Source organism: Euprymna scolopes, chromosome 30 (genome assembly GCF_053919585.1).
Source record: "Euprymna scolopes isolate OS-2025 chromosome 30, ASM5391958v1, whole genome shotgun sequence".
In the NCBI taxonomy this organism is placed as follows: domain Eukaryota; kingdom Metazoa; phylum Mollusca; class Cephalopoda; order Sepiida; family Sepiolidae; genus Euprymna; species Euprymna scolopes.
Window position 1 is genome coordinate 61826054 of NC_136511.1, and position 12099 is coordinate 61838152.

At 34.6% G+C, this 12099-nt stretch overlaps 1 pseudogene; it reads left to right on the forward strand.

Annotated features, from left to right (window-relative positions):
- Positions 1-11659: 11659 nt before the first annotated feature.
- LOC145255019 (U2 spliceosomal RNA) lies at positions 11660-11798 on the forward strand (annotated as a pseudogene).
- Positions 11799-12099: the final 301 nt, after the last annotated feature.

A 12099-nucleotide genomic window follows, 5' to 3' on the forward strand; every position in this document is an offset into this window, starting at 1 on the left:
CGGACGGTTACGCACAGTCTCCACCCAATTGTTGGCAAAATGTGCATTGGGAATGGTAGTGATATGCAAAACTATCAATTCCGGAGCGCAAAAGTCGCTCATTTTAATTGTTTCATTTCCGTCTTCGTAATCCTTTTATTATTATAACACTTAACGTCAAACAAGGCGCACTGCCACTTTGATGTAGGGACCTACTATCAGAGACATAAGCTACAGGGGTACTATGTGGGGAGTATGGCAGCAAGATGTCTGTTCACATTACACTTGAACTTCTGCATGTCAGTACGGTTGGGGAAGCAGGGACCCGGAACGGAGTTCCAAATTCTAGCAGTTCTGGAGAAGAAACTACTGGAGTAGACAGCTCTCTTACGTCTAAAGATCTCTATTCTGTAGGAGTGGAATTTAGCTGCTTGTCGGGTTTGGCGGGAGTGTTTACGTCGAGGGGCTACAATTTCTTGCAGTTCGTCGGAGCATTCACCATGAAAATACTTGTAGAATAGGCAGATGGGTGCAAGATTTCGTCGATGGGACAGAGGCTGAAGGTTGGATGATAGTTCATGACCTCTCAGGTTGGCGACTCTCTTTTGAACCTTGTCTAGGAGCGAGAGACTAGTAGCAGATGCACCAGCCCAAATATGACAACAATACTCCATACGTGGGCGAATGGTGGCCTTATAGATGTAGAAGATACTTTCAAGTGTTAGTAGTTTTCTAGCAGGGTAGAGAAAGCCTACCTTCTTTGCAGCAGTCCTGGCAATGCTCTCAATGTAACTGTCCCAACTCATGTTTCCTGTGAACGTTAGGCCGAGGAGTTTAAAAGATGTACTTTCTTAATCAATTTGTTAGTTAGAGAAAAATAAAACGTATTACTTTTGTAATCACCTTCGTTAATGATATTTAGTAACTTATTTCGATAAATAGCAAGTGAAAACATAATCAGTGCATAAGGTTTTTCGACATTTTAACGTATGCTTTACAATATTATTGGTATAAAAATTACTGATATTTCTATTAGTAACCATTTTGTAAAAAAAAATCTATTCGAGTGAATTCTTCATTGATAGTCTTCGAGACAATCTTCCTGTTCCATCTTCACCATTCTCCATATTAGTCACTGACCGCCCTCCCTAGCCAACGTCCAATAAACCTTCCAATCACTTCGGCCTCCTTGACCATTCGTAGTAAAATACCAAACCGTGCATTCCATTCTTCCACGACTACCACCTTACAATTACATTTAACCCATACAAATGGTCAGTCTCTTAATCCAAGTGACCAGTGGCCGAAGACTAGTCACTAGATATAGATTGCTGAACTAGCGACATCAGTTCAATACTAAACACTAGTGACCAATAATGACCAATAGTTACCAATTTACATTACATTGAACTTCATAGATGACTTTTTTTGTTTTAATCAAACTGAATAAGTATATGAATCAAACTAAATGTTTTAATTAATCAAACTAAATATTTTAATAAGTCAAACTAAATATTTTAATTAATCAAACTAAATATCTTAATTAATCAAACTAAATATTTTAATTAATAACACTAAATATTTTAATTAATCAAACTAAATATTTTAATTAATCAAACTAAATATTTCATTTAATCAAACTAGATATATTAATTAATCAAACTAGATATTTTAATTAATCAAACTAAATATTTTAATTAATCAAACTAAATATCTTAATTAATCAGACTAAATATTTTAATTAATCAAACTAAATATCTTAATTAATCAGACTAAATATTTTAATTAATCAAACTAAATATTTTAATTAATCCAAGTAAATATCTAACATTTTATCAAAATGATGGAGAAAATATTAATTGATTCGGAAGTTATAAAAAATCTTAATATCCAATAAAACTGGTCACTTTTAACATGTGTACTATTGCAAAACTTTCTAACGGTAACACATCAAGTATTAACTCATCATTAGCTAAAGTGATAGCTTCCTAGACTCTGGAATCCATACATCAGAAATTAAATTTTCGAAGATAAGTAATATTTGTAATATTTGAGAAAAGTGGAAACCAACAGTAACACCTTAAGTCATGCATAAACTAGCACCTTATGATTGACTACTTTTTTTCTCTTCAAACTAATGTTATCCAGTCATCCTTGACCTTCCCGTCCATTTATAGTAGAGTAATAAAATTGCATTGCATTCGCCCCTTTCCCTGCCTCTACTACTATCATGGTCTTAAACGTACATTTAATCCCCTCTATGGCCATAGGGTCAGTCTATAAGTCTGAGAGTGACCAGTGGTCAGACATTGGTCTCTTGGGATACATCGCTGAATTAGCGACATCAGTTTCACACTAAACACTAGTGACCGACCAATAGTGACCATTCACAATATGTACTATTAAGTACTAATTCCTCAGCACCAATCAAAGAACAAGGGTTCATATGGATTGACCATCTAAACAAACGTATTGTCAGTCTATCATGTTATGCACTTTTAGACTGATGACGCAGTTTGATACTTCACATTACTGAACAGTAGTAACCATTAACTTTAATGAAATTTCGGGATTAATTATTTTGTTAATCAAATCGTTTTTGGCAAGATCGTGGTTACGCGAGAATTTACAATTAATGAGATTATAACCAATGTTAAAATGAAGGGAGGCAGGTCTTTTTAACGTGTTAATGGTCGATTGTTCTCATTGTGAAACAATAATTTAGTCGCAATCCGATATTAAAATTACGACAAAAGAAAATAAGAATGTGATTGACCTAGATGATGTATAAAGAATTACTTTATGATTAAACATACTTTAACATCTCTTGTTTATGCCGTTAATAAAACAACAAAAAACAAATAGAGTTGAGAAAAATATGAAGCTACCTGACATAGTCATGAGTGAAATAACAGCTTGAATTAAGATAATAATATCAATCTCATTTGTCAGTTTAAATGTAGGTATGTATGTATGTATGTATGTATGTATATATGTATGGTCGGGTCACCGGCGACTAAACTGGTTCCCCCACCAGACTTGTTTGGTGAGGAGGGCGGCTAGTCTCCCTGAAGGATTAAAAACAAGACCTTCCAAAGGGCGAATGAACTCTTTTTCTGGGTCAATGGCCAACTAGCACCGTGTATATTTGTGTGTGTGTATATGTGTATTGGGGTAGAGAGGGCTCCCGTAAGCCGTGGTGAAGGCAACCTTTCTAGGAGAAGCAAATCTCTGATTTAAAAAAAACCATAAAGCGGAAGACCAGTACCCGCATTAAGCTGGTCCGCAGTTTAATTTGTTGCTGGCTATCTTGCTCTTCTTGCTTGTTGCTGGATCTCAACATTTTGAACCGAGAGAGAGACTTAGCTGCCGTACAAAGCTAAGACTCTGTAACATCATCTTTGTATAGATACTTCCTAAGGTATTTGGACTTATGGATTTTAAATGTCTGAGGGAGTGGCACTCGTCTGACAAGACGTTGCAATCATCGTATGTATGTATGTATGTATGTCTGCCTAAAACTTTAGACGACGAATAGCGAAAAAAATCATGTAAAAACATTAGTTCCATCACCCTCAACTTTTCTGTAGGGAGGGGTTTCTTTTTTCGTCGATATTTTCGAAAGATTTTCCTGCTTTTCGATTGACTAGATTTAATTTAAACCTTTGTCACTTTCGGTTTCGCGATGGACGCAACAGTAAAGACGTCACTTTTTTTTGGCGGGGGGTCACTTTCTCTTTCTCCTTTGCAGTAGGGGGTCAAACCTGCCTGCATACTACCACAGTTTTTTTTTTTTTTTTTTTTTTTTTTTTTTGCTCAACACATCTCCAAGCACTCGGGCAACGCCGGGCACCCAGGCTAGTCGTATATAATAAGACAATAACAGTTGTGAATATAATTAAGCATTAAGTAGTAAAAGCTAGTTAATATGCCATATGATATGCAAAACTAAGGCATAAAATTAAATCTATGCTTCTATAATTTCTTATTCATACCAAAACCCCTTTTTTTGATTTATGGTATATATTTGCTTCCCCACTAGAGCAAATTAGGTATGAGACTAATTTTAAATGTGGAGAGAGGGAATGGGAGGGGAAAGGGGGGCCATCTCCCCTGAGAGGAGGTTAGGGGAGCTGGTAGTGAGAGCTTCTTGGTATATAGGGTTGTCCCTATATGGACCAGAAACTGATTGCCATAATGCCAATTGTCTTTGATTGCAACATCTGCCGGAACAGCTACTACACTTTGATCCTGCCCCGAAGTCCAGAAAAAAGGCGGACCTTTTTTTCTGTATATTTAAAAACAAAATACAACTTTGTTATATATGAGTCGTGGAATTGCATTTATCTGCAAAAAATCTAGCTAATTTTCTTGTTCTTTTAAACATTGATTTTAATTAATTCCCTATTAGTTTTTTTTTCGGTTTCCTTATGGGGTGATCATCTTTAGTTTACTATTACGTGTAATTATATTCATGCAGATATCCTATATGATTATACCTGCGTAATATTTGCGTACAAAGCTTATAGTAAACACAAAACTATATATATATATATATATATATATATATATATATATATATATATATATGCGCGTATATATATATATATATATATATATATATATATATATATATTTGTTTAAAACATTTGTCTATCAAACTTCTCTATCGATTTTTGGTCTACAAACATGAAAATATATATGGTATTCACCCCAGGCCGAACTTTATATTTTGGTTTTAGCCTGAAAAATCGGTGCAAAAGTGTGAAAATTTTAAAAAATTGGAGGCTGCCAGATGAAGGTCGAACGACGGTATTACGAATGTGCATGTGTAATGTAATAGGTATTGGTTCATGTTTTAAGTTTTAAACCTTGCAGTAAATATGTTCTCATAGGTAAGGCATTAACGTCAAATGAAAAAAGTGAATCGTAAGCTAAACGTTTTAGTTTTTATTCTCGGTGGTGGCGCACGTGTCATTTTTTTAACTTTTAAAATCATTACCATATATTGGTTCCAATATATATATATATATATATATATATATATATATATATATATATATATATATATATATATATATATATATATATATATATATCTGTAAAAGTGTCTGTGAGCGTGTCGGTGTGTATACATTTCCCTAACAAGCTACTCGGTCATTTTTCAATCTACAGGCTCGAAATTTGAGATAAAGGGGTTTTGAGATTTTGGGAAAATCTTTTTAATCGGTTTTTGACCATAAATTTGGCTGTCAAGGGGTCAAAGTTAAACGATTTGATCTTTGAAATCTATACAAAACTCTTCCGCATATTTGGGGGCTAAACACTTGAAATTTTAGATGTAGGTTACTTGGGAATGGATCAAACTTATTTATTTCATTTAAGCACAAAACAATAAATGTTAAGGGTAAAAATTGGGGTCAAATTAAAAAAAATACCTTTGAGGTCTCTACCAAATTACTCAGCCAATTCTTTGTCTAAACATTTAAAATTTTATATGAAGTGTATTCAGACATAGGGCAAGCATTTTAATAGGCTTTCGTCCGATAATTTTGCTGCCAAAGTGTCAAAGTTTACAAGATTTAACCTTTGCAGTCTCTAGTAAACTATCCAGCCAATTTTGAGTTTAAACATTTGAAATTTTACATAAAGAGGATTCAGACGTGCAGCAAGCTATTTAACTTTTTTAGGCTATAATTTAAAGAGTACAAATTTGAAAGAGTTGACCTTTGCAAACTCGACCACATTCCTCCGCCAATTCTGGGTCCAAACACTTGAAATTTTAGTGTAGGTTACCTGAACACGAATCAATTTTTTTAATATATATATATATATATATATATATATATATATATATATATATATATATATATATATATACATATATATATATATATGAAATAAAATGGAGGTGGAAGGACCTGGATACTCAACGTTTCGCCCGATTTATGCGGGCTTCTTCAAGAGGGATGGTCATTGACGATTTTATCATTATCTATTTTTAGACTCCATTTTATCACCTCCTATTCTTATTTTTAGACACCATCTTTTAAGTTACTACACTATTTTATCCCTATTCAGTTATTTCTAATTAAAAAAAAAAAATTATTTCGTAATCTCGTGTCATTTTATTTACTTAATCTATCACCTCTATATTTCCAAAGACAATTTTTTTTTATTCTCTACGATATTTTAACTTTTAGACGTAATCCACTACACTAGTTTACTCTAATTTATTTTCTCTCATAAAATGTATATATATATATATATGACATCTAATTTACATAAGGAAAATACGTTGCTCTCCCCCATCATTATATATAGCCCCAATCATCCGACTCTCTCGTCAATGACCATCCCTCTTGAAGAAGCCTGCATAAATCGGGCGAAACGTTGAGTATCCAGGTCCTTCCACCTCCATTTTATTTCATATCGTCGGATTTAATCCAGCTCAACAATCATATATATATATATATATATATATATATATATATATATATATATATATATATATATATATATATATATATATATGCACATAATCTTATGAACAGTACAACGGGGCCGAGCAAGGCCGCGCTGAACTGCTAGATGATATAATAATAAATACGATATCTATATAAATCAAAATATCATATTTAAACGTATTTTACGACCCGACAATGCCGGACGGCCTACTAGAAGTTACTAAAACAAACCTTTAGTATAAAGTTGAAATGAAATGTGCATATTTTATCTTTTGTCACCTTGTGAGTCCGTCCGATGTTAGGTTATCCCGTGAGTCTGTTCACGAAAGTACCCACTAATGAGACTCTGATGAAAGTGGTACAGTGGAACAGACTCACGGGATAAGGTGACATCGGATGCCTCACTGAAACAACGTACTAGCATTCCAATTGACAATATAATGGAGATGTTGACCTTCTGTGAAGAAACTATATAGTTCTTGATGGGATCTGATATATATCGGAGGAAAGACGGTCTGGCGATGGGATCACCATTGTCCCCGGTACTGGCCAATGCATACAAGGAATACTTTGAGGAAATGGCATTAGGATCAACACCACTAAAGCCAACAATGTGGTTGCGATATGTAGATGACACATTCATACTCTGGCCCCATCAAGAAGATGTTTAGCCGGTTAAAATAGTTTTTAAGTGGTCAAAAATCGGTAAAAATTGGGAAAAAAAAGTTAAACATTTTGTACATGCATCTTAATTTATTTTTAATTTTTAATTTTTAGTCAGTTTATATACGTGCCACATTAATATAGTGGTAACATCACCAGTTATGAATGCTACAGTTTCGGTTTCGATTCTAGCTGATGACACTCATCACATCCTCTTTAACACTTCAATTATCACATAACGACAGTCTCTAAAGTTTTTCTTAGCCTAAGGGAATAATAAAAAAGTCACAGGGAGCAAGGTCTGGTCAATAGGGAGGATACAAAAGTGTCTTGATGCATATTTTGGTAAAATAGTCTGTGACAAGGATGAGGTTGTGGACTGGTACATTCGCGCAAATATTCAGCATCTTCAGTTTCTCACGAAAAATCGTGTCTACAGTTCCCACACAGATATCAACCTGTGCACTCAGCATCCTAATCTCTATCTGCACACAGCGGTTCTTATTCATGACATACTTATTTGGTCAATCAACTTTAGTGTTCTGATTTCTTACACCTCCTACACTTCTCATCATCCCTCACAGATTTATTGCCTTCCTTGTATCTCTTATGCCACTCAAAAAAAAAAACGGATATTCGATACATGTAAGATGGTCCATAAGCAGTAGTATGCATTCCCTATGTTTCTGTGAAATTTTCCAAGTTGGAAACACAATTTTATTGCATAGCTTTCTTCTAAAGTGTCCTCAGGTTCAGGTTGCAGTTTTGCAATTCACCAGCTATGACAATCATGCTTTAGTAGAGTGTATTCTAATTCCTGCTGTAGCTGTTCAATTGAACCTAAAATCATAAGCATCTCATTAGTTGCATAGCAATAACGTACTAAATTTTCAAGAGTCTACGACAATTTTAAATGCCTGAAAAAAAAGCCTAAAATCTTATTGGAGGTATCTCGTGCATATTGTACCCACATATATTGTATTATATTTTTAAAATTCATCTAGTTAAATAACTAGTGTAAACATTGGCAAAACATACGTTTTATCATTTATTACGGATAAGACTAATATTATAAATATTAATAAAAAATTAGGAAATACATTCCATTCATTCATAGTCTTCAAGACGATTACACTGCCCATTATTTTCCCCGACCCTTGTCTTAGTCACTGACCTCCCCACACTAGTATTCACTTTATCTCCTATCACTCCGGCCTCCTTGACCATTCATAGTAACAATACAAAAACATGCATTCCATTCCCCTCCTACTACCGCTTTAAAATTACATAGAACCAACGTTGTGGTCAAGGGGTTATAATACCATTTCAAGTGACCAGTGGCCGGGAACTTGAAACTGTCGGTAGATTGATGGACTAGCGACACCAGTTCTATACTAAAACACTAGTGGATGGACCAACTGTGACTATTAATAAACTTTTAAGGCAGCCTATTTTGTTTATCAAGTAAAATATACTTTTTTTTCAAATTTAAATGCGAACAAGATTTGAAAATAATTATTAAATTACAAATCTTTTAAAAATTCTGCGAGATATGCCGATCAACTTGCATTTTTTTCAAGAGGAAGGGAGGTAGTTTATTATTGATTTAGTAATTGATTTAGTAATTAAGCGATGTACAATATAAAAAAAAATTATGATATGTGCTTCGCATCAATGATACATTCGTAGCTTATGGAATTTATTAATTAGCGTAAAATCCTATCGATATGTCGAGTATAGTTAAGAATTGATTCCCTCGAGACAGGTATGAACACAGAAACCATTCACAGTTACGAGTGAAATTAAATTTTTATTTCAATTAATCTAATGCATAATGCACTTGCAATCAGCAATGAGATTAAAAACCTGTATTGATAAAAAATGGTTGATATATATTGTCAGTCAATGCAAAATCAATTAAACCGACAAAATTAAATAATTAATAACACAAATTGTAAGTATCATGTTGAAATTGACCATGTATGTGCGGTCGGTCACGTTTTAATTCTATTTATTAACGTTTCTTACCGTGTCCAGTTTGCCTGTCGCTAAAATACGACCTTCAAAGTAATTTTATCATTCAGTCACTTAGTACCACTTGGTGACTTTTGCTTAGGTCGTCTCTGGTGTCGCTAGTCAGCAGAAGCATTATTTCAATTAGCCTCAACTTATTGGTCAGTTACTAGTTCAAAATGACCGTTGGAATATTCAGTATTAAAGAAAAGAAAGGTGGATGACCATCGCCGATATTCGATAAAAGGCAGGGATGAGAATAGCATGCGTGTTTCTACATGTTTTCTTAGTCGACTATTATTGTCGGTAGTTGGTAAATGGAAAGGATGGGAATTCAAAGTGTGTATGCACGGGTCATATGAGTCGACAACTAATAACAAGAGTTGGACTGAAGGAGATGGTCGCAGCAGTAGCGGACATTACTTTGAAAAGAAATGGTCACCACTGAGAAGAAGGTTGCTATAAGATTCAAATTTTTTATCTCCTAGAAAATTAATCACTTTTCGATTAATTAATAGTCAAGCACATTCAAAGTACTTTTTTTATATCTACAATCAAATCTATTTATTTTATTTTAATAAGAGATGTTTTTTTACAAACTTACACTCTCACGAAAATATAAATAGAACGTTAAATATAGGAGATCTGGTTAAAAATGTGTGGACTAATCCAAATAAGTACTTTCCATATATGCAACATATTGTTACAGAATTCCTTGCCGGAATGGTAGAGCAAGGTCATTTTGACATTTTATATTGATAAACGCTTGTCGAAACCCTAGCATTTACAGAAACTCAGCTAACCGCCTAACAGGGCTATATTTGTTTTTAAAGTTAGATCTGTATATATTGTAAATAATCAGTGCCCGTCTTTGGTTTAATATCCGTTTGTATGCTGTCATGTTTTTACTTTTTTTAAAATTGACTTCAAAGCTCATATGTCTCTAGTAGGGATCTTCTTTTATCTTTTATATTGTAAATTCAACATAACTTATTCGAAGAACTACATTAGACTTTCCATTTCAACTGAACAGGCTACACCAATTGCTCTGCATTTTGTAATGTTTATTGCGTCTAAAACCAAGCTTCTCCTTTTTCGGACAACCAACCCTCTGAATCCTCTTGGTCACAATTGAAATAAAATATCTCTTCTAGAGGTGGCCCCTAATTTTTCTTCTAAAAGAGAGCCACTACTTGTTAAGGCCCAAAGGCCACTCGACGACAAAGAGTAATAAGTGTACGGTGGTAATTAGGACAGAAGTGTAACAATCGTTAGTGGATGAAATTACGTATAATTTGATTATTTAAAAGGGACTGCTCAACAAGGAATTTGTTTATATATATTATTCCTTACTTGGAATTCATTTTTGAGATGAGCATTATATATATTAATTTTATTTTTATCTCGGACTATTATTCTCATCTTTATTAGTTTTCATCTTTATTGGTTGTTGTTTTTTCACAACGTTTCGGCCAACTATTCCTCTGGCCTTCGTCAGGTGATAACCGCGACGAATAGGAACTTCGAATCTCCTAACTGCATTCTCAGCAATCACTGCCATCCGTAGTTGTTGTTACCACCTGACGAATACGTGTTCCCCGCCTAGGTGTGGAGCGCGCGGTTCTGGGGTTTCTGTTGAACCCTGCCCCTTTCCAATTCTACTTCCTTCAGCCTCTCAACCAGCCGAATAAATCTATCTTGTTTCCCTTATTAGAAAGCCTCCAAGACCACCAACTTCCAAAAACAACAATTTTTTCTTTGCCCCCCCCTTCCTCTTGAAGTTCAACCCAGCTTAGGGGAAATCAAATCAAACACTAACACCCCCCAGCCCTCACCGCCAATTTTTTCTTTTCTCCCCTATTTAGGACACAACCCCTCTCCCTCCATTTAGAGGCTGCCCGCGAAACCCTGGTTCCTTTACAAACGGGTGGTCTAGCATTTCAGATAGAGTTGGGAGGGTTAGGGTTATGGTTAGGGTTTTTTTGGGGGGGGTCCCATGTCCCTCAACAGAAATGAAATTTTATTAATATTGTTATCTTTTTTGTATTTTTGATATGAATAAAAATGTTTTAAAATTGGGTTTTAAGTAGGAACACCCACCCCTCCTACCACCACGCACACATATAAAGACAAATTTAAAAGGGTAACCATGATAAAAGATGTTGGCTGAGAGAAAAATCATTTAAAATTTACAACAGAGACGAGATAGATCAACCAACCTCACCATCCCCCCTTCTTTTGAGTTGGCCTTGTGCCTAAGTTTTTCGTTCATTTTCCCAACTGTATTTAATTTTTTCCTGTGAATAAAAAATCTATTATCTCAAAGTGTAGTATCTGTTCCGGCAGATACTGCAAGCAAAGACTATATGTGGGGGAACCCCACATATAAGACCTTGGTCAATGTAGGGGCAACCCTTCATACCAACAGTCACTATCCAGCTGCCCTACTCCCCAGAGAGTTGGTCCTCATTTCCCCTTCGCTCCTCACATTAAAAATCGGCTTGTGCCTAATTTGCTCGGTGAGGGAGTAAATAAATACCCTTTTCTTGGCCTTTTGGCCAAGATCAAAGTGTAGTATCTATTCTTACTACATGCTGTGCTTATGTTTGTAACTTTATGATTTAAAGTCGGGGATCACTTTTTCTGTATCAATTTAATGTAAAATGGTCACCCACTTTACAACCAGTCAGTCTCAAAGCCATTCAAGTCATTCTCCAGATCATTCAAGTTGTTTTTGAAGGATTCCAGTTATTTTTTAAGCATTCAAGTTATGCTTAAGGTAATTGAATTCATCCTTAAGTTCATTAAAGTCATTCTAAGTCATTTACTTTTTATTTATTTAAGTAATTTCAGTCCATTTTTCGGTCAGTTTAGTTTATCTTTAAGAATTTCATGTCAATCCTACATTCACACATTCATTCATTACACGAGAGCACGCGACTAATGGCTATCAGCCTTGTTAACGAAGGAAATGCAC